The sequence below is a fragment of the Sorex araneus genome, chromosome 1, assembly GCF_027595985.1.
Source record: "Sorex araneus isolate mSorAra2 chromosome 1, mSorAra2.pri, whole genome shotgun sequence".
Classification (NCBI taxonomy): Eukaryota; Metazoa; Chordata; class Mammalia; order Eulipotyphla; family Soricidae; genus Sorex; species Sorex araneus.
Window position 1 is genome coordinate 339,701,959 of NC_073302.1, and position 26,363 is coordinate 339,728,321.

Sequence of the window (26,363 nt, forward strand, 5' to 3'; positions counted from 1 at the left end):
TAGGAGTACCCCACTAGATTCAGACCTACTGTGAAGACAAATAAGGAATTTCTGTACTTTAACACAAAGTCCAGGGAGATTTCTTCCAGATATTGGATCATTGCAGGCTTGAAAACCCAATCTGTGGTCGTCTTAATATGGCGGACACCTCGCCCTTCATCCCCGGAGAGAAAGAGGCGAGAGAGAGAAATACCTTTCCCCTCCCGGGCGGGCACGGGGCCGAGGCTTAGTTCTCAGGCTGGAGACATTCTGCGAGGAGTTGCTCATGCCGAAAGAGGTTTTGCTGGGTCTGGATTCACGCTTGTACAGCTGCGGAGAGGCCGCACATGCGTGCGGCCCCCGGGATCACATCTCGGCGGTGCTCTTCTTGATCTTTTAAGCATTTTAAAATATCCTCTTGTATTTCTGGTAATATTTCTCTTTTTTTTAAAATTTTTTATTGAGTCACCATGTGAAAGTTACAAAGTTTTCAGGTTTAAATCTCAGTTATACAATGCTCGAATACCCATCCCTTCTCCAGTGCTCATATTCCACCACCAAGAATCCCAGTATAGCTCCACCCCGCCCCCTCACACCCCTAACCCCCCCACGCCCCTAGCCCCCCCCTAAGCCCCCCCCCGCCTGTGTAACTAATAGATTTCACTTTACTTTCACTTTGATTGCATACAAATATTTCTCTTTAAATCCACTTTGTTATAGAGTCTCTAGCTTTTTTATGATAACTCTGCATGGTGTATGATTTTCTTTTGTCACTTAATTTTTTATTGAATCACTGTGAAATAGTTACAAGCTTTCATGTTTGAGTTACAATCACACAATGATCAAACACCCATCCCTCCACCAGTGCACATTCCCTACCACCAATATCCCCGGTATACCCCCTTTCCCACCCTCCCTCTGCCTCAATGGCAGACAATATTCCCCAACCTCTCTCTCTCTACTTTTGGGCATTATGGCTTGCAACACATGCATTGCTAGGTCATCATGTTTTGTTTGTTATCTACTTTTGGTACACATCTCCCATCCCGACTGGTTCCTCCAGCCATCATTTTCTTAATGATCCCTTCTCTATTCCATCTGCCTTCTCCCCTCCACTCATGAAGCTGGCTTCCAGCATATGATCATATCAATAGATGCAGAGAAAGCATTTGACAAGATCCAGCACCCATTTATGATAAAAACTCTCAGCAAAATGGGCATCAAAGGAACTTTCCTCAATATAGTTAAGGCCATCTACCACAAACCCATGGCAAGTATCATTCTCAATGGGGAAAAGCTAAAAGCGTTCCCTCTAAGATCGGGCACAAGGCAAGGTTGCCTGCTTTTGCCACTCCTATTCAATATAGTATTGGAAGTCCTGGCCATAGCAGTTAGTCTTTTGTCACTTTTTAACCTCATCAGTGTCTTTTGATTTAAAGGCACCCCTCTACATATACATAGTAGATAAATCACTCTATTTAATTCCAGCCTGACAACCTCTGCTTGTTAATTGAAGTATTTAGTCAATTAACATTTAATGTAGTTCTTGATATGGTTTGGATTCTGTTCATCCCACTGTTTTTTCGTTTTCCTCTTTACCTTCTGGGAAAATAAAGCAAAACTTCCTCCTCTTCTTTCCTTTCTTCAGCTCTCCCTTTCTTTCTTCCTTTTTTCCTCTGTTTTGCTGATCATTCCTCTTTTCACCCTTTTGCATTAATTATTTTTTTAAAATGTAGAAGTACTGCTATTTATTCCCTTTTCTATTATTAAGTGCATGAATTTGCAAGTTTAGAGACTAAGGATTAAAATATGAATTCTCAGCTTGCAAAGTATCTTAGAATTAATATTTTTATCACTTCATACAAAGTTTAAGAATACTGCAAGGATATAACTTTGTTAACTCACTACTGAGTTCTTGGTGATAGGAAATTTTATATATTATCTACATATGTAAAGAATTCCACAGCCATATCATATTATTTTCCTAAACAATTATATGCCTTTCAAGATATTAAAACGGAGAAACAAAAATATGGCCATCTATATTTACTGGATAGTAATCATTTAGGTATTTTTTTATTCTTTCTAGTAAATCCAAGTTTCCATCTGGTATCATTTTTCAATCTAAAGAACTTTTCTTTTGCATTAATTATAGTTCAGGTTCATAGCTGATTAATATTTTGTTTTCTTTATTTAAAGAGCATCTCCAGTTCACCCTCTTTCTAAAAAATATTTTCATTTTGACAAAATTCTTGGATGATTTTTCTTTTCCTTTTGGCCCTCCTTTTAAGATCTTCTTATGTAATCTCTGACATTTATTTATTTCCTTGAGAAATTCAGCCATAATACATATTCATTTTATACATTCAATATATCATTTTTCTGATTACTTTCAAAATTATATGTTTATCATTAGTTTTCAACCGTTTTAGTCCAGTTTACTTACATATGGTTTTCATTGTAATTATTCTTCTTAAGATTTGCTGAATTCTTTAGATGTCTAGGTTCATTTTTTAAATGAATTCATAAGATGTTGGACAATATTTAAAAAATATTTATTATTCCCCCCAGTCCATTTTTTTCCTTCTGGAACTCTAATTACATTCATGTTAGACTGTTTGACATTGTCTCGTCGGCAATTAAAACTCTATCCCTTTCTCAAACTATCTTACATTTTGGGGGGCTTACCAAGTAGTATATACGAAGTGTGTGACTCATTTGCTAGCTGAGTCAATAGTTCGATACTAAGACCTGAAATGTGATGTATTCTGTCTCAGAAATTCTTGGGGGACCATGTGGTATCAGGGGTCACCTTCAGGATCTTACACATGTGAGACTGTGATCCTCATCCCTGAGTTATCTCTCTGAACCAGCCCCCACCCTTTTCAATGACTTTCTTTAAATTGGATATTTTCAAATGAGTTATCAGTAAACTCACTTTATCTTCTGTATCCAATGTATTGTTAAGGTCATCTAGTCATCTTTTCATTCAAGATATTGTGATTTTTCAATTCTAAAATTCACATGTTTCTCTTCCTAGTTTCTGTTTGTTCTTTAAGATTTTAGTTCCTTAAAGTTTTTGAAAATATTAATTTTTTTGATGTATGTTCAGGGATGGGCTGGAGCGATAGCACAGCGGGTAGGGCGTTCACCTTGCAAGCAATCGACCCGGGTTTGATTCCTCCGCCCCTCTCAGAGAGCCCGGCAAGCTGCCGAAAGTATCTCGCCCATATGACAGAGCCTGGCAAGCTACTCATGGCATATTCGATATGCCAAAAACAGTAACAACAAGTCTCACAATGGAGACATTACTGGTGCCCACTCGAGCAAATCGATGAGCAATGAGATGACAGTGACAGTGACAGTGTTCAGGGATTACTCCTGGTTCTGTGCTCAGGAATCTCTCCTGATAGTACTGAGGATCAAACTCTTGTTGACCCTGTGGAAGAAAACTTTTTTCAAGTTTTGTTAGTCAGTGCTAATATCTGGGTCATCTAGAGCCAAGATTCTTAAACTGCGAGTTGTTACCTGTGGAAGAAAACTTTTTTCAAGTTTTGTTAGTCAGTGCTAATATCTGGGTCATCTAGAGCCAAGATTCTTAAACTGCGAGTTGTTACCTCACATAAAGCCATGTAGGGACTGGAGTGATAGCACAGCAGGTAGGGCATTTGCCTTGCACTCGGCCGACCTGGGTTCAATTTCCAGCATCCCATATGGTTCTTTGAGCACTGCCAGGGGTAATTCCTGAGTGCAGAGCCAGGAGTGACCCCTGTGCATCACTGGGTGTGACCCAAAAAGAAAAAAAAGGTCATGTAACTAAAATTTGGGGGTAATGAACATTTGGAAATAAGAAATAAAAATTTTGTTTATGAATATTCAGTGAAAAAATATTTCAAACTCATCTATGTAGCAATCCCAAGGTATTTCTGGCCACGCTTTCCTATGTTGTACTTCTCAGACAAAAAGAAGTCACAAGTGGAAAAAAGTTCATGGAACCCTGATTTCGAATTTGGTGTATGGTCCTTTGTTTTCTTGACCTCAGTCACATTTTTCTATTCATAACTTTCCCCATGTATTGGGAGTTTTAAAAAAGCTGTACATTAGATATTATTGACAAACTATAGAGATTCTGGATTCTGTTCTTTTCCTTGGAAGAATGTTTATTTTTGTTCAAGTGTCTTGGCTAGACCCAAACTCCAAACTGCATCCTGGAGAAGGCAATAGTTAAAATGATTTTTTCAGCCTTACAAATGTTTCCCCTTGGTCTCCTTAGAATTTCTCCTCTGTATGTGCAATCAATAATTGATCAAGATTTGGGCTGAATTATATGTATGTATGGAGACTTCTTGTGCCTTGATCTCATCCGAAATCTTTCCCACGTTGCTCTGGAAGCTTGTTTACTGATTCCTTAAGTCTGGATGCCAGAAGCTTTATGTTTGACTTCTTGATGTCTTATGCTATCTGAACCATAGATTATCCTTGTGTAGAAACCTGAAACTTTTTTTCTTTCAATGTTTGATTTCATTAGTTTCTGACTGCTTTCTGTTGCCGTCTAACATCTCAAATACTTGGTTTTGAAACTGCTTATAAATGTTATCTGTGGAAGTGTTGTCCAAGACAAAAGACAGTTTTACCTCAGAGGTGTTCCCACAACTGATTTTGTGGGTTTTGTATAATATACATAGTATATACATATATAGTGTATATATTATATTATAAATATATAACCTTGAAATTTTCTTAATTCATGACTTTATTAGTAGATTAGAAATTTCTATGTCATACATAATTATTATTTACATATGATGTTTCTTTTTTATCCAATATGCTTTTAATTATGCTTTGCCTTATTGAATGAGTTAATACATCTAACACAATATCAAAAAGAAATGTGTGAGAGGAATATTTTATTTGGCCCATATTTCATAAGGAATACTTTCTAAGTCTAGTCTCTATTGTATTAGCCATAGTGTTTTAAATTAACAAACTTCACATACTAATCAAGTTCTGTTCTTGGCATTAACTATAAGAACTTTGTGAAGTAACATTAAACTTGATCAAATACTTTTCCTCCATCTACTGAGATGTTTGAATGGTTTCTTTAATATACTAATGCATTGAATTATACTAATTGACTTACTAACATTTACTCAACTTTATTCTTGGAATAAATCCAAATTTATAAGATTTGTTATCCTTTTATATTTATTGCTAATTTCATTAATATTTGTTTATATATTTTGCATTATTCTTAGTGAATGAAATAAAAATATAAATTTTCTTTTATATTATCCTTGTTGAGTTTGGTATAAAGGTTATGCTAAACCCCAATTATTAATTAGCAAGAAGCTGTGTATAATTAAGGGATTAATTTTTTCTTTGACTAATTGGTAGAACTTGTCAGTGAAGACATCTTGGTCTGTAAGTTGCATTGTAGAAAGATGTTTTTATTTGGGGGCCAAACCCAGTGGTGTTCTGTCTTACTCTTGGCTCTGTGCTCAGGGATCAATTCTTGTAGTGCTCAGAGGCCATATGAATTGCCTCAAATTGAACTCAGGTTGACATCTTGCATTGCAAACATCTTAAACACTGCACTATCTCTCAGCCTCTGGAGAGAGATTTTTGACTTTAACTTAATGCCATTTTTCAAAACATACAGATTCTCTATTTTCCTTGGGTCAATTTTAGTAAGATCTATCTGTAGGGATCATGAAGCTGCTGCCTTTTCTCTCCAGTTTACTTTCTGCTCTGTACGGTCAGTGCCAGAACTCTAGAACCTGGTCCCTTTGTCACCTGACATCCTCTTAGGAACTGCAGTGGGGAGGTTGCCAGAAAGAAAGGGAGAAGGTCCTTGTGCTTTTTATCTCTCTACTTATCAGCAATGTTCAGTAACATTTTGGCCTGGAGGAAGTGATTAGCTCTGTCTCAGCTTCTTTCTCACCTTCATTCTTATTGCAACCTCACTGTTTCCCGGCAAGGAACTATCAGGACATGGGCCAGCTTAGAAGCTGCAGAACTAACTCTTCTGAGGTCTAACTCCTGGCTTCCTTGTGTTCCTTCCAGGAAGCCTGGAGGAAGCAACAGCAGCTGCGGAAGCCCTCTTCTCAGTGGTAGAAGAGCCAGCTTCTTGAGAATCCTTTTCAAACTTCTTTTCTGAAGGTCTCAATCTCTTCCGTGTGTGCTCCAGCTCCCTCTGCAGCACCTGCTTCTCTAATTATTGTCCCTGAGAGCCCCATGCTTTCTTTTGTGTCTATACAGTCACTGATGTGATTTTATCAACAATAATAACTTCATTTTGGCAACTATGCTTACTCAGGTCCATTTTCCTGATTGGCACTATTGTATTGACTGATCCAGTACTTTGCATTGGAAGGGAGCTTAGGAAAAACATTCTTATAATGTGTAAGTTTTGTTTTTATGTTGGCCTTGAACACAAAATAGAACTCCTTGCCAGTGGTAAATGGGTGACTGCTTACTTGTAGCATACAGTGGTGATTCTAGAAAATTTTATCCATGGTTAATTATGATAAAGTGTTTAATGCACCATGTCCTTGGGGACCACATAGCTACTGGTTCTAACTAACATAGCAATAATACCTGTAAGAATTTACATATATATAATAGTCCTAAAGAATTTACATATAGACAGTGGTAAGATCAAGTTTTCAAACTCTCAGTCAAAATTTCCAGACTATCAGGGTGCTTTTATTGAGACTTTAGAAGTATCTTCATTGACAAGACCAATACGAATTAAAAATTGACTTGAAACTGAGTTGTGTGGACTGCAAAATTGTGAGTTGAAGGTGGTGACAGACCAAGTTTCAACTTGAGTTGACTTGTTGCAACTGAGACTTCAACTTCCATATCTCTTTAAATGTCTTAGAAGGAAAAACATGTTTTTCTAGGCCTTACAAGATTGGCTTTCCTTCTTTTTCTGAGTTCAGGAATCACTTCATGTTGAACAGGTTCCTTACAAAGAGCTGCCAGTTATCCTCAGGTCTTCTAGCATCATACTCATTGTCTCTGTCTGGCACAAAAAAAATTATACCATTAAGTAAATGCAAAATATGGCTAGTTCATTTCAGCAAAGATCTGGCTGGAAAATATGTGGGAATAGATTTTTAAGGGTATTAAAACAAGGACCAGAATGCATAATGTGGATCAAGTTGAATTCATTACATAGATGCACTTACCAGAGATGATGGATCAAATATTAGAAGTGGCTTTGAAAATTATGTTAACAGATTGGTTGGCTAAAATATTTACCCAACAATGATTATTTTTAAAATGTAGAAGCATAATGTAGAATATTGACCCAAATGTTGATGAGATAGGGATATGGCATGGATTTAATATATGAAAATTGCATCCCCTTCACCCTCATCCTTATTCTATTCTTGAAGATGCTCTAGAACAGTATTTACTAAAACTGTTTCAGATTGTGAACCACTTCTGACCTTGTTTCCTTCCTGTAATCCCTTTTGTCTTACTGTTGCCCCCTTAGTATCTCATGCTACGAGTGTCCCCTCTACCCATTTATGCAAGTTTAATCTGTGGCACTTTTTGAAACATCCTGGAGACTCTAGGGGACCAACATAGCACCCAGTTAATAACACTGTTATGGAAGACATTCTTTTAAGGGAAGAACTTGGGAAATGCAATAGTGAAATAGCATCGTCATCTGAGAAAAGTTTTATAGTCGTTTAGTCAATATAACTAAATTTCTCCATGGAGGTCCTAGAGAGTGACCAAGGTAGTTCTTAACCTCTAGAGATGAAGAAGCTACAATTACTGTAATAAGAAATAGGGACAAAGGAGTAAGCAAAATGACTTTTTCTTTGGCTATGCACAATTGATTCCTTTGACCCTAGGAATGAAAGAGATGGGCAGCCAAAAAGATAGTATCCTCCCTACCCCCATATAATGGAAACACTCTAGGTCTGAAGTCAAACAAGGGACTGGTACAGTAGAAATGCTTTCCTCCTTACCTGGTGGTCCCGTCTAAAGCCAGAACATAGATTGTGAATCTCTTGATTAGAAAGACTGTTGGAAAGAAGCCTGTCTATCTCAAGGATGTGCATGGAACCCCACTACGAACATATTCTGTAAATCTTCCTCCAACTCTTCTGCAGAAGGGCTTTGGGTCATTTATTAGGCTAATTGTACACAGTAAAAGGAAATCTGCCAACTTTTCAGGGATTTACTAGATAATGATTGGCTTTGAATGGGTACTTGTAATTGGGTCCCAAAATGCCACTAAGGTTCATTAATCAAAAATGGTAACCTTGGAGACCAGATGGTAAATAAAAGTTTGGCATAAATCCATTGTACATGAGTTCTGTGGGCACATGGACCCTCCTTGAAATTTTTCCTCCTTGTTCTATATCTAACATATGAACTAGAATATTCATCAACTGGCATATACCACCCCCCATTGACTTCTTGACCTGGGAAAGGAAGGTTGTTCTAGTCACTTAGTCTTGCATCCCTATACAAATTGAGCTGCTAAGTATAGATTTCACCTACCTGTTACCTTCCCCCACCAATGGGCCTTCTTGTGTCTGGAAAGGTATTTACATATTAGATACTCAATATGAATTTATTAATAATGATATTGTAAAATCTTAGAGTGCCTAAGAGGAGTAAAGTAACCTTTGGTGTGAATGGAAGAGAATCTACTAAAGACAGAGAGAAAATATTGACCTTTAAGATGTTTAAGATCTTGCTGCACTCAGCAGTGAAGAAAACTGGTGGGCACCACAACACTGGAGAATTCTCTGGGTCCCATACCGAGCCGATATTTCCGGGACACCTCAGATGGACCAGGTGCAGTCTCCCCGCCTTCTCCAGATGGAATCTGGGTGACCATGAGCTTCTACAAGCGTGGCTCCGGTATGTGACTACAGGACTATTCCTCCAAGCTTTCCTGATATACAAAGTGAGTAATAGAAAATAAATGATCTATCGTCTGCCCTTGCCCCAAACTAGAGAGAGAGCAGCGGCATGCGGAGTCTCAAGGTGGAACCGGCCCCTCTCCCCACCCCGATGAGGCCTCAAGTTGCCGCCCAGGAATGGCTCCTGGCTCCTGAATGGCCATGATCCCAGAGGCACACAAACCAACCTCGGAACCCAGCGGCTTTTGGCAGAAATCCCTCCAGACTTATTACTAAAATATCATAAATCCAAAATGCTCTTCATATCAGCAATAGAAAACAAATTATCTAATGATGCCTTTTTGGCAGGTCTGAATGTTGGGGAAAATTCCAAATAATAATGGTGGATCTTTTGTTGAAATATTGAATGTGATCAAAGTGGAGAGTAAGATAGAAGCCATCTGCCACATAGGTGGGGAAAGGGGTGGGATGGGGGATATACTGGGTTCTTGGTGGTGGAGGGTGTGCATTGGTGAGGAGATGGGTATTTGATCATTGTATGACCGAGACTTAGACTGGAAAGCTTTGTAACTGTTTTCACGGTGATCCAATTAAAAAAAAAAAAGATGTATAAGAGTCTTTGGTATTTGTGCCTCGATGGTTCTGAGTCAGATTTAAAAGGGTTTTTATAAATATTCACTCTAAAATAAGATATACTATTTATTTATTTGTTTGCCACACCCAGTGAAGATCAGGGCTTATTCCTGTTTCTGTGCTCAGGGGTTACATCTGATGATGCCATATAGAGTGTTGGAGAACCAAACTCAGGTTAGCTACTCACTGTTCTATCACCCTGGAACCCATACTATTTATGTCTATGATTTAAAATCTCAATCTGATTTAAATTGATGTTTATGATTTAAAATTCAGTAAAGAGAGTGATAGCATTGTTTATAATTGGGATAGACAACAGGCTTGTGAAGGTTAAGTGACTAGTTCTGGATCATGTAATAAGTAGAGGAAGTAGTAGGGTAGAGGTCCAGACTTAGGTTTTCTGACACTAAATATCAGATGCTTTCCATTGTACCCAGTTCTTCTTTTGCAGGAAACTTTATTTTTTTCTTAACAGAATATCACCTTTATTAGTAAACGCTTCTTGTTTCCTCAGCAATTATAACACTTCAGCTATTACTTTGACTTGGGGAGATGGGGAAGAGTAAGAAACTATTTCTTCTTTAACACTGGGCTAAGTTTTGACCAGACAACTCCCTTTAATTGTATAATACACAAAGTGAGGCCTGCTTAGCTATGACTTTACAACAGGACTGTAGAATAAAAGGGAGACAAACCTAGTACTGATATAAAATTTGATAATTTGCCTTTTAAGAATCGTCTTACCCTTCCTGACCCGAGCTCTTGATCCTAAGGAATTTCCATATCATGACTTTTTTGCTTTTCCTGAGACTTTTACTACTCACATCCATTTACTTGGAACAATTATTTTCACATTTCTTAACTCTACTCCCACCTTTGCCATAGACTGTCTCCCAGAAGTAAAGCTGAGAGATAAGCAAGGGCCACTTGTCCAGAAAAACTCATGATAGGAAGACCTATTCTCTGAATAAATCCAGCTCCTCTGATAATTGGCCATAACGTTCATTCAGGGTACTACTTTCTTCCTCCCCTCCCCTCCCCTCTCCTCCCCTCCCTTTCCCACCTTTCTGCACTGAGGATTGATCCCACATATCCACTTACTGGCATACAGGTGTAATGTTTTTATGCCTTATACCACCGATCCTCTTACTGCTAAGTAGGTGTAATGTTTTTATACCTTACCACGCACTCTCCTGGAACTGAATCCAAACTCTGCCACTTCTTATAATTGAGGATACTGAAATGGAGTTATTTCTATCAGGTTCTCTGAGAACATATGCTATTTCTTAAGCACAAGTTAACGTGGATGTTTTATTGACTTCCACACTTAAAGCAAGCACCTTACCTACTGTACTATCTCTCCAGTTTATAAATTCAGATTTATAGACAAAATCTCTAAGGGATTCTGTCTTTAAGGCCTATAGTTATCACCATACTTTTTGGTGGAGGAGGGAAAACCCCAAATATGGATTCTTTCTAGAAAGAAAACTATTTAATTTTAGTTTATTAAGGACAGAAGAAAGTATCCATATATAATTAAACAAAAAAATCTTTTTGGTTGTTTTTGGGCCTCACCTGGCAATGCTCAGAGGTTACTCCTGGTTCTGTACTCAAGAATAACTCCTGGCAGACTCCGGACATCATATGGAGTGCCTGGAATTGAACCCAAATCAGCCATATTCAAAGCAAATGCTCTATCCACTGTGATATCATTCTGGTCCTTGAAATATTTTTTTTTTAATTTACCAAATTTATGTGACCTGAAAATTTGCCACACGAGTCAAAAACTGACCAGCAGCTATTCAGACAAAGGGAGACATCTCAGAAGCTCCCTTTGGTATTCAAGGCCATTCCCGTCCAGATTGCTACCTCTGTAGTAGGCAAGGTACCCCCTAAAGAGTCCAGAATAATTTGTTTGGGTCAGGGCTGAGGAGATACCACAAAGGGTTGCAGCATATGCTTCATATACACTGAGCTTGGGGCTCAATCTCTGGCACTGCCTCATCCCCTAAGCACTTCTGGGAAAGGGCCCCCACAAAGACAAAAATTTATCAGGTCTCATCTCAAATTCTTGGCCCGTATTTGGCAGTCACTACATCATAGGTGGGTTAATATTTTGATTCAGAGCATTGAAAACTAGATATCTCAGGTCTTGGAGGATACTTGGGAGAAGGGCTTCTAAAACTTTTCCATGCTTTTGAGACCTGAAAATGTCAGGTCTTTTCCTTTTGAGAAAGAAATTAAACACAAGCGAGTGCTGCCAGAAACCCCTCAGGCTCACTACATAGTTGATTTTGAATTAATTTTGGTTATTGCCTGCTTAGAAACCTTCTAAGTTGCCAGTTTTTTCAGACTCCCACATTCAGTTACATGGACTTTTATGGGGTCATGAACCGTACTTAAAAAAGCTAGGCTATAAAGTACCATCAAAACTGAAAATCAAAGTTTAAACCAAAGTTCAAGAGTTTTTTTAAAAAGTGAGATTAAAAATAACTGGGTTTTTGTTTTTTCAGGGGAAGGGTTTCTCATGACATACTCCTGGCTCTGTGCTCAAGGGATCGCTCTTGGGTGCTGGGTAATACATATGCTAGGCTCAAAATGGGTTTGGCTGCACACAAGGCAAGTGCCTTTACCTCTGTGCTATCTCTCAGAGCTCCAGAAGATTTTTTCCTTGTTTGTGGTTGATATCAACTAGCTCAGCAGATGTTCGATAAGGAAAGTACACTAGATTTGTAATTTGCAAATTGTATGAGCTTAAAATACCTTTATCTATTTATTCTTTCTCATTTTGCTCATTTATTAGCTAGCAATGATTGTTAACATGAAGTAGGAAAAAGCATATGAAAGGGCTTTATAAATATATTGTTCAAATTGTTGCTAGAAAGAAGTATAAGGCTGTCTGTAAACAAAATAATTGTGAAGGTAACAGTTTAAGTGCTTAGGACTTATGATCTTATCCAACCATTACAATCATCAATTTGTTGGAGGTGCTACCATGTTCTTTTGTGAGGAAGATGAAGAAACCTGGAGCTTTGGAGTAGTTTGCTGAAAGAGGTAAGGCAATGAGTTCAGAGTAGGATCTGGACCGGACCATGAAGTTTTGCTGGTTGCATAAAGAGAACTCGGGGTTTGTGGTTGCCAAGATTTAGGACTTGACCTCAGAAATTTGATTGGTAGTATATTCAGAAGTCAGTTGAACTTAGGGACTTATTTGACTTGATTCAACTCAAAAGAGACATATAGATACAACTTTGAAGGTCAACATATTCATCTGCAATTAAAACTTACCTAATTAACTGATAAGTTCTCATGATATCAGGTCAGTGGGACCTTTAGCCATTAGGAAAGCAAATTATAATCAATAGTTACTTTGTGGGGGAAATCAGAGTACAACAAATGCTAAAAGTAATAGTAATAGTGCTTATATTGACCCATCTCTCAATTATTACATGCTGGGAAAAATGCTAAGTGTGCAACATAAATGATCACAATTCATTTTTAAAATAAGCTTAGACATGAGGTACTTGGTTCTCATTCCATGGATTAGGAAATTGAAATATTTCAAGGCTAAGCATTTTATACAAAACTACTAATGTACTAGCAGTAGGGCTTTTAAACTCAGGCACTCTGCTCCACTGAGGAATGCTTTCTTCCTAGAGATAGTGCCACACAGAGGATTTCTATTCCAAAGCTAGTAGGAAAATTATAATGTAATAGGTCTAGTAACAGAAGTTCATGATAAGATCAATGGGAGTATCAAAGAGGATGAAAAGGGAAGGTCTCTGTGTTCAGAAAAGTCTGCATGAGGTAGATGAGATATTGCTTTTGTATTTTTATTTTATTTTATTTTCCTCCACTTCATTTAAACACCATGGTTGTTATGATGCATTTGTCATAGGCATTCAGTAGTCAAGCCCCAATCCCCCCACAGCTGTTCCTCCTTTTTCCAACCACCCCTCAAGCCTGTCCCCATGCAGGCAGGCCCAATATTTTATATTTCTTGTTACCACTAAATGGCAGCCGAGCCTGGCAAGCTACCCATGGCGTATTTAATAAGCCAAAAACAGTAGCAACAAGTCTTACACTGGAGACGTTACTAGTGCCTGCTCAAGCAAATCGATGAACAATGGGATGACAGTGACAGCGACGGACTCAGAAAAATAAAATTTATAAACATTCTTGTATTGCATCATGGAGACAGTAAGTCCTTGTCTTGATGTCTCCATCAACACAAGGATGTTGTTGCTGGTTGAACCTTCTGTGTTAATGGTTTTGTTTGTCGACGTCCTTTGACTTCTCCATTACATTCCCATCAATCCAGTGTGCTCCTACTGGGATGTTAATATTTAGAGTTTGAAGATGTCGTGGCTGAGGTGTGGCTCAGTGGCCCAGAAAATCCAGAATATTTAACTGGGCTGTGAGCTTACACGGCAGGGTGGTGGATTGTGGGTGTTGCTGTTGGGGCTTCCAGAAGTACTGGCAGTGGGGAGGGTGGAGGTCGCCTACGACACTCCAAGAAGGCCCAGACTTCTCAGCCAAAAACCACCCAGTTCCCTAAAATTTCCAGCGGCCTGACATCTCTGAGGAGCTCAACTGTGAGGCGGTGGAGTCCTGCCCTAGACATGGCGGCAGCCGGGAATGAGTGCAGCTGTTGGGGCGTGGGCAGGGAGGGTTGGGGGAGGTTTGAGAAAGAAGGATGAGCAGGATTGGGAAAGGTCGCATTCAATGGAGGCAAAAAGCAAGTGGTGTGAAAGAGAACGTCAATGATAAGATGGGCAAAACACATCTAGAACAGAGGAATCATGTTGGAGGCTGTGGGGGGAAATACAGAAAAAGTATATCCAGGGATGGCCTGGAAATAAACGTAATGCTGTGGGTTTGGGTTTACCCAGCTCTCCCTAACATGATAGCATCGTGCTTGTCTGTGCTATCTTAAGTCAATATTTGTGCCAGTTGTGCACTAACGATGGTAGGAAGTGTTGGGGGTCGCAAGTGCTGAAGCCTGGTCCCTGCCTACAGGGTGCTTGCACTGATTAGAGGAGGAGGGGTTAGTGATCCAGCCAAAGACTGTAACAATGCAGTGATATAGGGCGATGGTGCCACGGCTGTCCATGGGGATCCTGGACAGCAGGAAACTGCATTTCAGTTTGGAATTGGAACTGCATTCCAGAATGGAAATCAATTGGGTATTGCATTCCATTTCCCTGGTGAATATAGAACGGGGTGTTTAAGAACAAGACAACAGAGCTTGTCAGGGAATGAGGTGAGAAGGGTGTGACTAGTATAGTGGGAACAAGTTGAGAGTTGTGGGATTTAGAAAATCCAGAACCCAGGAAGGTGTCATGGGGGCAGTGGAGAGGTAGTGAGTGGGGCTTTAATTATTCGCTCAGAATAGCCTCATGCACTCTCAAATGGGAGGGACACACATAAATAAATGACTGTCTTTGTCCCCACTCTTCCCCCCAACCAGGATACTGATGTAGGAACTCAGTTTTAGAGTTTTTGTTTTTCAGGGGGCCACATCTGGCTGGGTTTATGACTTACTCCTGGCTCTGCTCTCAGGGATCATTCCTGGCAGTGCTGGGAGGCCAGATCCAGTACTGGCTGGGGATCAAATGTGGGTCAGCTGTGAGCAAGGCAAGTGCCTTATCCATGTTGCACTATTGCTCCAGCTCCCTGGCTCATTAAGAAAAAAAAAATTTTTAGAGCAGATATTAGGGTAAATGGTACATACTAAGTGTTCATCCATTGTTGAGTAAATCACCGAGCTCAGAAACATTCATAGAAAGGAAACGAATAAATACAAAGCCTAAATAAATACAAAGGGAGGCTGAGAAACTCTGACACCAGGATTCTGGCAGTTGGGATTCGTGGGCAACAGGACTGTGGTCTGGTGCATCTCGGGGTGTGCCCAGGAAAGGGGCTGTCTGTGGGTCCCTCCCTGTGTGGCTTTTACTTCTCCCTCCCACCCTTCTTCTCATTGAAGTGGGCTGGGATTGAAAATCAGCCCGGGCAGCACCAGAAGAGCTTTGCAGCCGAGATTAAAAGCAAATCAAAGAAGAAAAATTGTGGCTCGGTTTATGTCTTCCTAATTAAAACCCCGCCAGTCTCCCTTCTTTTTCTTTCCAGCTAATGTTACACTAACGAGCTGAGTTTAGTGGCATTTATGTAGATAAAAGTCCCAATGATTGATCTCAATGGCTTGTTAAAATTAGTTTCAGTCCACCATATTGATTTAATTCCATTGCTTGAAAGTGCTAATTAATAATGATAATAAAAGTGTCTCAGCCCATTATTATCAGTGGGCAGGCGGGGGATGGGGGCGGTGGAGTGGTGGGGGAATCAGTGTTTTTAGTCTTACTCTTAAGGGTGGTCTTTGAAAGCTGGTTGAGAGGGGCAGGAGAGGGGGGCTCTAGCCAGAAAGGGTGGAGTCCCTTTGGAGCATCTGGGATGTTTCTGGGGCTGGTACCCAGGCAGCTAGGAGGGGTGCAGAGGGGAGTGTGCGGGTCTTAGAGGGCAGGGTGCCAGCTACTCTAAATTTCAACCCCCTCCAGAGGTGGGCTCACAGCTTGCACCTTGAGGGAGGTCAAGGGTTTAAGCTTTCGGTTGTTCAAGAGGGAGAGTTGCTGGAGGGGACCTGCTCAGGGGTTTATTTCATACCTCAACTGCCCAGACTCCAGGCTGTAGAAGGCCCCAGGGGAAGGAGGAGATCTGGGGCAAGGAGGTTAATGGATGGAAAGAAGAGAAGGGTTTCAGAGAGCATAGAGGAAACAGATCCAGAAAAACTGAGTTAATAAGAGAGAGCTAGAGATTTTGTCTAAATTAATGAACTCAGCTTTAAAGAAGTCTCTTCACCAGAGATAAAACCCTTTGCCCCTGGATAGGATTCTGCCAGGAGAATGGGGTGTGAGAGTTGTGGCAAGATGGGGTCAGGAATGCCAACAGCACCTGGAGGAAGGAGCATCTTTTCTCAGACAGGGCCAGGTCAGGACGCCCCACAGAGCTGGTGCAAGACCCGATGCTAAAAGAGGTGCCTGTGTTGATGGCAGGCGGGGGGTGGGGCGGTAGGAGAGGGAACCTGGGAACACCAGTGATGGGATCAGTGTTGGAACATTGTGCACCTAAAACTCAAGTATGAATGGCTGTAAATCATCATGCTTTCCTAAAGTAAAATAAAATAAAATAAAATACGAAGAAATGGGTGCTGCAGAGAGTGGCTCTGTAGTTTGGCCGGCCTTCTCCCCACACCCAAATCCTCTCAAATTCACTCGTGAACCACTGGCTAGATCTCTTCAACTCTCCCTCCTCCCTTCCTCCAACTTTTATTAAGAACAACAGACTTGCATTTGGGAGCTTTGCAATACTTCCTCTGTTTAACTTCAGGACCATCAGGGGCCCGGGGATTGTAAGCAGGCTGTGAGAACTTTCATGTCACATGTGATGGGATATGATGGGAAAAGTGTGAGAGGCACATAGGGCTAAGGACATTAGCCTCCAGAAGGGAGGGGTCTGAGACTCAAGGAAATAGCACATGGTGCTCACGCAGGCATCAGAAACCAGAGAACCAAGAGGTCACCTCAGTTCTAAACCAAGTTTGGGATCAGCCAGTAGTGTCCCCTTCTCTGGGCTGGCTTACTGGGCAGGGTAAATCAAGGCAGTCCTTTCCAACCTTCTTTTAACCAGGGCCCTCTTCCTACCTTCTTTCCTTCCTGTGTTTACCTCACCCCCTCCACCCCTTTGGCCCCCACTGGTTGGCCCCTTAATTTTCTGCTGTGGGTTCCATTTATGCGATTTTTGTTTATGATTCCCCTAAAATATATTGGGGGCTCATGGGAAGTTATGCTTGAGAAATGCTGGTCTAAGGGACAACACTGGCTAAACAGCACCAAAGTCTTAAATGTAACATGCAGAGATCCACCTCATATGTGTGTATTTCTGGAGATATTCTTTATTGCATGTCCTTAAAGCACTCCCCCGTCTCTCCAAATAAATAATTGAAAATTCACCTTATAGAATGCAAGCCATGTATTACTCTTTAGTTCACTCAAGCATAATTATATGCAATAATTATTGTGTGATTCTGATATTAATTATAACTCATCTTCATTAAGGAATTAACCAAACGATGTGTAGTTTGAAGCAGACAGGAGGGGTTTGCTTATATTATAAATTTATTTCTATCTTTTCTTTCTTGTGATACTTTCATGCCATTCTATTGTTTCCCTTCTGCGCTTTGTGTGGTCCTGGTTCCCCAGTGGTTTGTGTAAAGAATAATTGTGTTTCTTGTATCAAGATCCTCATTACTGACCACAGAAAAGTCATGGTTGATGCCATTCCTCTGGAATTACTTGAGTAAAAAAATCTTTATCAGTACCCATTCTCCTCTCTCTTCTTGGGTGTTGTAGTTTGCAATAGAGGTATTGAGTGGCCATACTTTTGGCACGCATCTTTCAACCCGAATGGGTCCTCCCAACATCCTTTACTAGGTGTTCCCTTCTCTATCTCAGCTGCCTTTTCCCCCAGTATGTGAGGCCAGTTTCCAAGCTGCGGGGCCGACCTCCTGGTCCTTATCTCTACTACTCTTGAGCACTGGTGGAGGGATGGGTAAACGATCACTGTATGACTGAAATGCAAACACGAAAGTTCATAAGGTTGTAACTGTACCTCACGGTGATTCACTAATAAAAATAGTTTAAAAAATCTTTTTCAGTAAAGCTCCCTAGGACAGGTGCAGCATGACCCACCAAATGCCACTGGCCAGCTCCTTTTGATAGGATTTCCATTTGAGTGACCCTAGCTCTCTATTCCTCTCTGCCGACTTCTTCCTCATCAGCATACTGCCATCCACTGTGATAGGGTGAAGGGGTTTAAGCTCAACTTTTGGGGGAAAAGTAAGTTCCAGATTGAATCCAAGCTTAGAATAGATTGCCTTCGGTGAAAAATATGGAGATCCATATGCTTCCTTGTAACACTGTTAAGCGCCCTCCCTGTTTCAACTCAGGAATATTCCTGTTAACCATTTCACACACATATTTGGAGGGGTTCACACTGCAGTTAGCTGAAATGTGGATCCCAGTTGGAGTCTTAAAAGAAATCCAGTTCTTTGTTTCTAGCTAGCAATCATGGTTTATGTTTCCTAGGTCTGGGACCCCCAACCCCCAAGGTTGCAACATGTTCCCCTATAACATCTGCTGCTCCTTTTCATTCTGTTATGTCTTTCACCCCATTTTCTTTTACCTTCTACATCTTTCACGTTGACCTTCATACCCTGCCACCCTATATTACCCAGCCTACCTGAGAGTGGTACATGAGAACTAGGGAAAGTTAGAAGAAGGGGAGGGGGACTCATCCTGGGGCCCTGCTGTCAGAGAGTGCTTTTAGGTCGAGACTCCTGTCGTTAAGAAGGGGACACTTGTTCATTATGGAATAGTTTTGAATGCAGCTGGGATTGGTCAAGGGGACTAAGTGGTTTCCACTTGTGATTTGGGACTATAAAGTCATGGTTTATCTTGTTAGATGGACAGAACCCACAGCAGCCCACAGAGGAGAGAGTTCAGGGTAGATGTTTGGCAGCCCAAGCCTGGGGGTTAAAAATCCCTGATCAAGATCAGTTTAGGACACGGTGGGCAATGTCTGATCCTGGGGTGAGGATTGGCAGAGTCCTGGGACCTTAGCTCAGGGGAGAGTGACAGCACCCCCCCCCCCACCACCCCAATGGTTGTGTTCATGGGGCTGTGAGTAGAAGAAAGTTGGCAGAGAAATTTCAGGGAGAGACGGAGATGGGAGAATGATTTAAAAATTTCACCCAGCTTGCTTCATCAATGTGGAAGCTAAATTTGTCATCAGATCCATAAGGTATGGATGTAGAAACTAGAAGCCCAAAGGAAGTCAGGAGCTTGACTAATGCCGCGGTGGAGTGGCAGGTAATGAGCTGGCAGAGAGAAGGGTGTGGAGGCAAGATGATCCCAAACTTGTCACCAGAGCAGGAAGGAGGGGGCCGGGGGGTGAGGATGAGGATGGGCGCAGTGAGTAGAAGGCAGAGGGGGTATCTGTGGCCTTGGCAGTGAGCCCTGAGGGTTTCTGTAGAAGATAAATGCAGACAGATGCAGCTCAAGGGCTTAGTGAGCACATGGACCCAGCCGGTACCCTGCGGCCTGGCTGTGGTTAAGTGTGCAGGAGAATCCAGACACGACGGGGGAGTCATGTAGGGAGAGGAGGAAAGTGGTACAGCAGTGGAAGCTGCCTCGTCTGGCTCACCCAGTCTGTGGCGCACTTCTCCGCCGGGCCAGGCTCAGTGACATTCTGTCGGTCGGTTGTTAGTTCGCAGTCAGCCTGGTGAGAGTCTCTCTGCCATGGAGAGTGGCAAATGCTACAGATCCTGGCTTGCTCCATGGGCGAAGTTGACTGAAAGTTAACACGTGCCATGCACTGCAGTGGGAGCTAGGCCTCTCTGCTTTTGCCACTCCACCCCCCCCCCCACCCCCCGCCACGGGGTTGGCAGAGAAGCTATTGCTGTGAGCTTGTTTTGGAGGGAGGGGCTGGGCTTGGGACCACACTCAGTAATGCGCAGGGCTTACTCCTGGCTCTGTACTCAGGGGACCATATGTGGCGCTGGGGACTCAGACCAGGGGGTGCTGTGTGACAAGCAAGCCCCTCAACCCTGCCCTGTCTCTCTGGCCCCACTGTGTTTGCTCAGAAGGAGCTCTGTAATTAGCTCAGAAAGAGCACGAATGGGAATCATTCATGAGCCTGTGACTAGCGGCTGGGACACAGAGGGCAGAGCTGAGCTGGCTCGGAGTGGACAGCTGTGGAGGCCCTCTGCTGAGCTGGGGCTGATGAAAGGGTGAAAAAGGTCATCCTTGGCCCTGTTTTCAGTCTTTTGACCATCTGGCCTTGCTCTTGTTGTGGCATGTGGGCTCCATCACATGCTGCTGGTACTGAAAATGGATATAGACCTGTGGAAAACAAATTGGCACCATGCACCTTGAACTTGAAACACAAAGCCCCTTTCACCCAGTAACTTGCCTGGGGATCTGTCCTAAGAAAATGATTCTGATCCTAGAAATATTTCCTTCCTTCCTTCCTTCCTTCCTTCCTTCCTTCCTTCCTTCCTTCCTTCCTTCCTTCCTTCCTTCCTTCCTTCCTTCCTTCCTTCCTTCCTTCCTTCCTTCCTTCCTTCCTCCCTTCTTTCCTCTTTCTCTTTTCCTTCCTCTCCTTCTCTTTTCCTTCCTCTCTTTCTCCCTTTCTCTCTTCCTTCCTCTTTCTTTCTTTCTTTCTTTCTTTCTTTCTTTCTTTCTTTCTTTCTTTCTTTCTTTCTTTCTTTCTTTCTTTCTTTCTTTTTCTTTCTTTCTCTCTCTCTCTTTCTCTCTTTCTTTCTTTCTTTCTTTCTTTCTTTCTTTCTTTCTTTCTTTCTTTCTTTCTTTCTTTCTTTCTTTCTTTCTTTCTTTCTTTCTTTCTTTCTTTCTTTCTTTCTTTCTTTCTTTCTTTCTCTCTCTCTCTCTCTCTCTCTTTCTTTCTTTCTTTCTTTCTTTCTTTCTTTCTTTCTTTCTTTCTTTCTTTCTTTCTCTCTCTCTTTCTTTCAAAAAGCTGATTAGTTTTAGCTTTTATTAGCAAAATTCAGCATTAACGGAAATGTCTAGTTGTAGTAGAATGGTAGAATAATGTATAGCATATCTATTACATTATTATACAGGGGACCATTCGTGTATGTTTGCTTTGGTCTCTCCAGTGCTGTTCAAGAGGCCAGGAGGGTTGGGAGCACATTTCAGCCATTCTCAACCAGCTGGGCTGAGGGTAAAAAGTTAGAGCCCCTCCGAGGGTTGGTGCTGTTCAGGCCTGTAGTGCTGGGTCACCCAAGTGGTATTTTGGGGTCTCTAAGGCTAAAACCAGTGATGCTCAGGGGGTGTGTGGTACCAGGGATTGTACCAGGGTTGATTGTGTGCAAGGCCAGTGACTTAATCCCTATTATTCCTATATAATCTCCCCAATACCCCCTCCTTTTGCAATTTTCTTCTGGGACACACCTAATGATGCTCAGGAGTCTGTGCTTGGAAGTACCCCTAGCAGTCCTCAGGGGCCACATGTGGTACCTGGACCCGTGACATGCAAGGCATGTGTCCAGCCCATTGACCTTCCCCTTCAGCCCCTTTGTGTAGTGCTTTCATTTTATTTATTTTTTTGGGTTTTGGTTTTGGGGCTACACCCAGTGGTGCTCATGGGTTACTCCTGGCCCTGCACATAGTAATTATTCCTGGTGGTGCTTAGGGGACACTCTCATTTGTGGGGGGTTGAACCTGGATCAGCTACATGCAAGGCAAGCACCTCAAGTAGTGCTTGGTTTAGCTGTGTGTGTGTGTGTCTGTGTGTATGTATGTGTGTGTGTATGTGTGTTTGCTTTTTGGTCATATCTGGTGATGCTCAGGGGATACTCCTGGCTCTGCACTCAGGAATCACTCCTGGCGGTGCTCTGGGGACCATATGAGATGCCAGGGATAAAGCCTGGGCTGGCTGTGTGCAAGGCAAACGCCCTCCCAACTTCACTATCACTCCAGCCCTTCCAGTTGTGTTTTGAAAGAATATTAAACAGAGTTCAGAAACATGTAGTACTGTTTATCATCATCATCACCATCATCATCATCATCATCATCATCATCATCATCATCATCATCATCATCATCATCATCATCATCATCATCCTGTTGTTTGTCGATTTTCTCTAGCCGTCTCAGTAACGTCTCCATTTGTCCTAGCCCTGAGATTTTAGAAGACTCTCTCTATTTGTCCTTTTTAATGGTGCCTCATTGGAGGCTCTTTCAGGGTCAGGGAATGAGACCCATCATTGTTACTGGTTTGGGCATATGAATACGCCACAGGGAGTTTGCGAGGCTCTCCCATGCAGGCAGGAAACCTCAGTAGCTTGCTAGGTTCTCTGAGAGGGAGAACTAGGCTATAAGATGTCTATAAGCTCCCGGGAGCTTGGTTTTATAGTCTCTGGATGTTGGCCGTTGATGCGATTACATGGCGCTGGGGACATTTTCTGGGTGTGACTGCCTAGCTACTGGAAAATGGGGATCTGGGCGGAAGAGGCCCTGTCCCTATCTGAGCAGGTTTGGAGATCTTAGCCTCAGCCACAGCCATGCTCAAGGCACCTCTACACATGTTCGGACGAGCCTCACACATGTAGGAACCGGCAGAGAAACCCAGCTGTGTGGGACCTGGGGCTCAGATCTCCAAGTGTTCTCGAATTGGGACTGGGCCTTTTCTGCCCAGATCCCCCATTTTCCAGTCGCTAGGCAGTCATACCCAGAAACTGCCCCTGGTGCCATGTAATCCCATCAACGGCCAACATCCAGAGACTATAAAACCAAGCTCCTGGAAGAGAGCTATGCAGTCTCTTGCCCCCGTGCCTGGCTATCTTCACCAGTGCCCCTCGAAGGGGGTGGGTTGAATTTCCCTCCCTACCCCGAGCAGAGCCCCCGCGGCCAAAGACCTCCGGAACCCAGTTTATCATAAGCAGCACACAAAAATGTAGAATAGCATTTTTCCAAACTAATTTTTTTTTTTTTTTTTGCTTTTTGGATCACACCCGGCAATGCACAGGGGTTACTCCTGGCTCTGCACTCAGGAATCACCCTGGCGATGCTCGGGGGACCATATGGGATGCTGTGAATCGAACTCGGGTCAGCCACATGCAAGGCAAATGCCCTACCCACTGTGCTATTGCTCCAGCCCCCCAAACTAAATTTTGGAATATCACTCCCATGTCACAGTTAGCTGGGAGGTGCTTGGAATTGCATGTCCTGCTCAGGACTGGATGATGTACATTAGCACTGAAAGTTGAAAGGCTCTGTGGGTTAGGCTTTCAACTTGATTTTTGAACTTATTTCACCATAGAGTCCTTTATCCTACCGGAAGTTATTAATGCATTAATTTTGTGTAGAACAGAGTTTGAGAAATGGTGACACAGAATTTTTATAATTGCACTAAAGTGTATGCTAGATATAAAGAAAAGAATAGAGGAAAAGGGGAAATAAGGCAGAGACCATGGAAAAAATGATGGATAAAGATTTAAGAAACCTTTCCTTTTTTGTGCAGTTGCCAGAAATTCTTTAATATATATGTATTTTAGAAATTAAATTAAGACTTCTGTCTAAGCAAGTTTGTCTTTCTGCAATTTATGGCATGTAAGTTTTAGAAAAATTAATTTCCTCTTAATGGAGAAAACGTCCTCCTAATGCATTAGACTACTTGGTAAGAGTCTGATGAGTGTTATTTACTGTAGCATGATCACAAATTCAAAGAAAGTGTGGGAATGTTGGTTTGGGAACAATCTAGTGAATTGTGGATTTTGAAGAATTTGATTCTTCAAGCTTACTGAAAAAAATGTCTTTAAAATACTAGGAATACCTATACACAGTTAAAGGTGTGCCAGACACTATTAACTAAGTAGCTTATCTAATCCCCACAGCCACTTCTCAAAGTAGATACTCTGAAGGGCTCTTTTACAGATGAGTGATGGAGCTACAGAGATGTTAGGTGGCTGCCCTGATTTTCATACTCTCTGTCTTGAGAGTTTTTTCCTCAATATCCAGAGCTGTGTGCTGCTGAAGGATCAGTTGATACAGAATCAGCAGATAGGGTTTTATGACTGCTGACTTAAGACAGAAAACTCAGGAGCAACTTATGACTTTGCTCAGAGGTTACTCCTGGAAGTGTTCAGGGGACTGTAAGTGGTAATGCCAGGAACTGAACATCTCTGAGTCCCTCTCATGGAAGGCAAGTGATTTAGCCCAGTCCATGCATTTTTCTTTTCTTTTAATAACATTTGAGGTTGTGATATAGGTCATCTTTCTGTGCTGATGTGTTTGGGAGTTGATTACACTCCTGGTGAATTGTGAGTTCTTTATTTCAGTGTTTTCCCATCTTTTCCAGCCAGCAAATAAGTTGTAACCAGTGATATATTAGTCTGAACAAGGCCCGGCAAGCTACCGAGAGCATTCTGCTTTCATGGCAGAGGCTGGCAAGCTACCCATGGTGTATTCGATATGCCATAAACAACAAGTCTCACAATGGAGACGTTACTGATCCCCGGTCGAGCAAATCGATGAGCACCGGGGTGACAGTGACAGTGAGTGATGTAAATGAACTAATTTTAGATACTTATTTCATAGAATTGAGATGCCTGTGGGTGGAGGATTGGACTACTTGACCACTCCAGTCAGTTCTACTCAGTAGTTTGAATGTTCTCGAAGTCAGGTGTCAGAAAAATGTGGCTGCTGATAGCTGCCATCTAAGAATCCTCAGGGGCTGTGGATGTGAGGACAGGAAATAAAGGAAGGATAGAGGAGTAAAGAAAACTGTTCTGGGGCTGGAGTGATAGCTCAGCGGGTAGAGCGTTTGCTTTGCACGCAGCCAAACTGGGTTCAACTCCCAGCATCCCATTTGGTCCCCCAAGCACAGCTGGGTGTGGTCCCAGAAAAAGAAATAAAATGAAAAAGCAAAAAGGCAAGCAAACGGATTAGAGGAAAACTGATGATCAGAATCCACACAAAAGTTTGCCTTTGGGGCTGGAACGATGCAGACAGCTGACCCGGGTTCGATTCCCAGCATCCCATATGGTCCCCTGAGCACCCCCAGGAGTTAATTCCTGAGTGCATAAGCCAGGAGTAACCCCTGTGCATTGCCGGGTGTTACCCAAAAAGCAAAAACAAAACAAAACAAAAAAGAAAACTGTTCTACACAGATATTATTGCTACTTTTAGGTTTGGGGGCAAAACCCTGAGTTTCTCAGGGCTTGCTCCTGGCTCTGCACTTAGGGATCATTCCTGGTGGTGCTCAGTGGACCATATGTGGTGCTGGGTCAATTGCCTTACATGATGTACTATCCCTCCGGCTGATGATTTCATGCAGACAAATTTAGAGTTGGCATGCTCTTCATACATGTTTGTTTTGGGGCTGACTATTCAGGGCTGCTTCTAGTTGGATGTTCAGAGGTCATGAATTGAACCTGGAGTTCCTGCATGCTGAGCCTGTGATTTAGCTCCTTAGGTGATTTCCTTGGCCTCCTTGCTCTTTTGTTATTCCTTGGAAGAGATGGAAAAGATCCAGTGAGAACTGTCTTCTGAGAAAGAGCTTCTCACTGCTTGAATCCTATTGTGAAACCAACCCTTCATCTCCTTCCTTCTGGACTATTTCACTCAGAACTGAATCATTTGAAGCGTGAAGTCTTTTCAGAGGTTTTGCTGTGCAACTCTTTCTATCATATTCCCTTTAGGTGGTCATTTCCAAAGTGGACACCACATATAGTTGAGAGTATCTCCAGATTCTCACGGGATGATGCTTTCTGGCCCTCTGGTGTTGTATTCATGTTTTCTCATCCTTCTGTCATCCCAACTGTTCTCAAAAGATACTCAGTAGACAAAACCCTGGCAAAGCAAGATATTCTTTTCTACTCATTCACCTTCTCCTTGTTATTCACTCTGCATTTGCTAATTCTTCCTATTAGATTTTTTTGTTTTATATTTTAAAATATAAAATATATATTATATTGTATTTATATAATAAATAATCTCCAGATAATCTCCTCATTGGCCACCGTCCAAAACTCATGGCTGCTTCTCCTGCAAGGCCCCCATAACCATGCCACCGGACTCTATGCCAGGCTGTTTTCACTCAGGGTGCCCCAGAGGGGGACGGGTGAGAGCCCTCCCCACCTCAAGGGACCCAGCCCAGGCAGTCGACCTCCACAACCCAACCGCTGCCACTCTCCAGGCAGCTTTCCACACGCCCAGGCTGAGTTTCACGTATGAGTGAAGATATTCCTAAACTTCATGGCCGCTTTTGCGGCCGTGTGACACA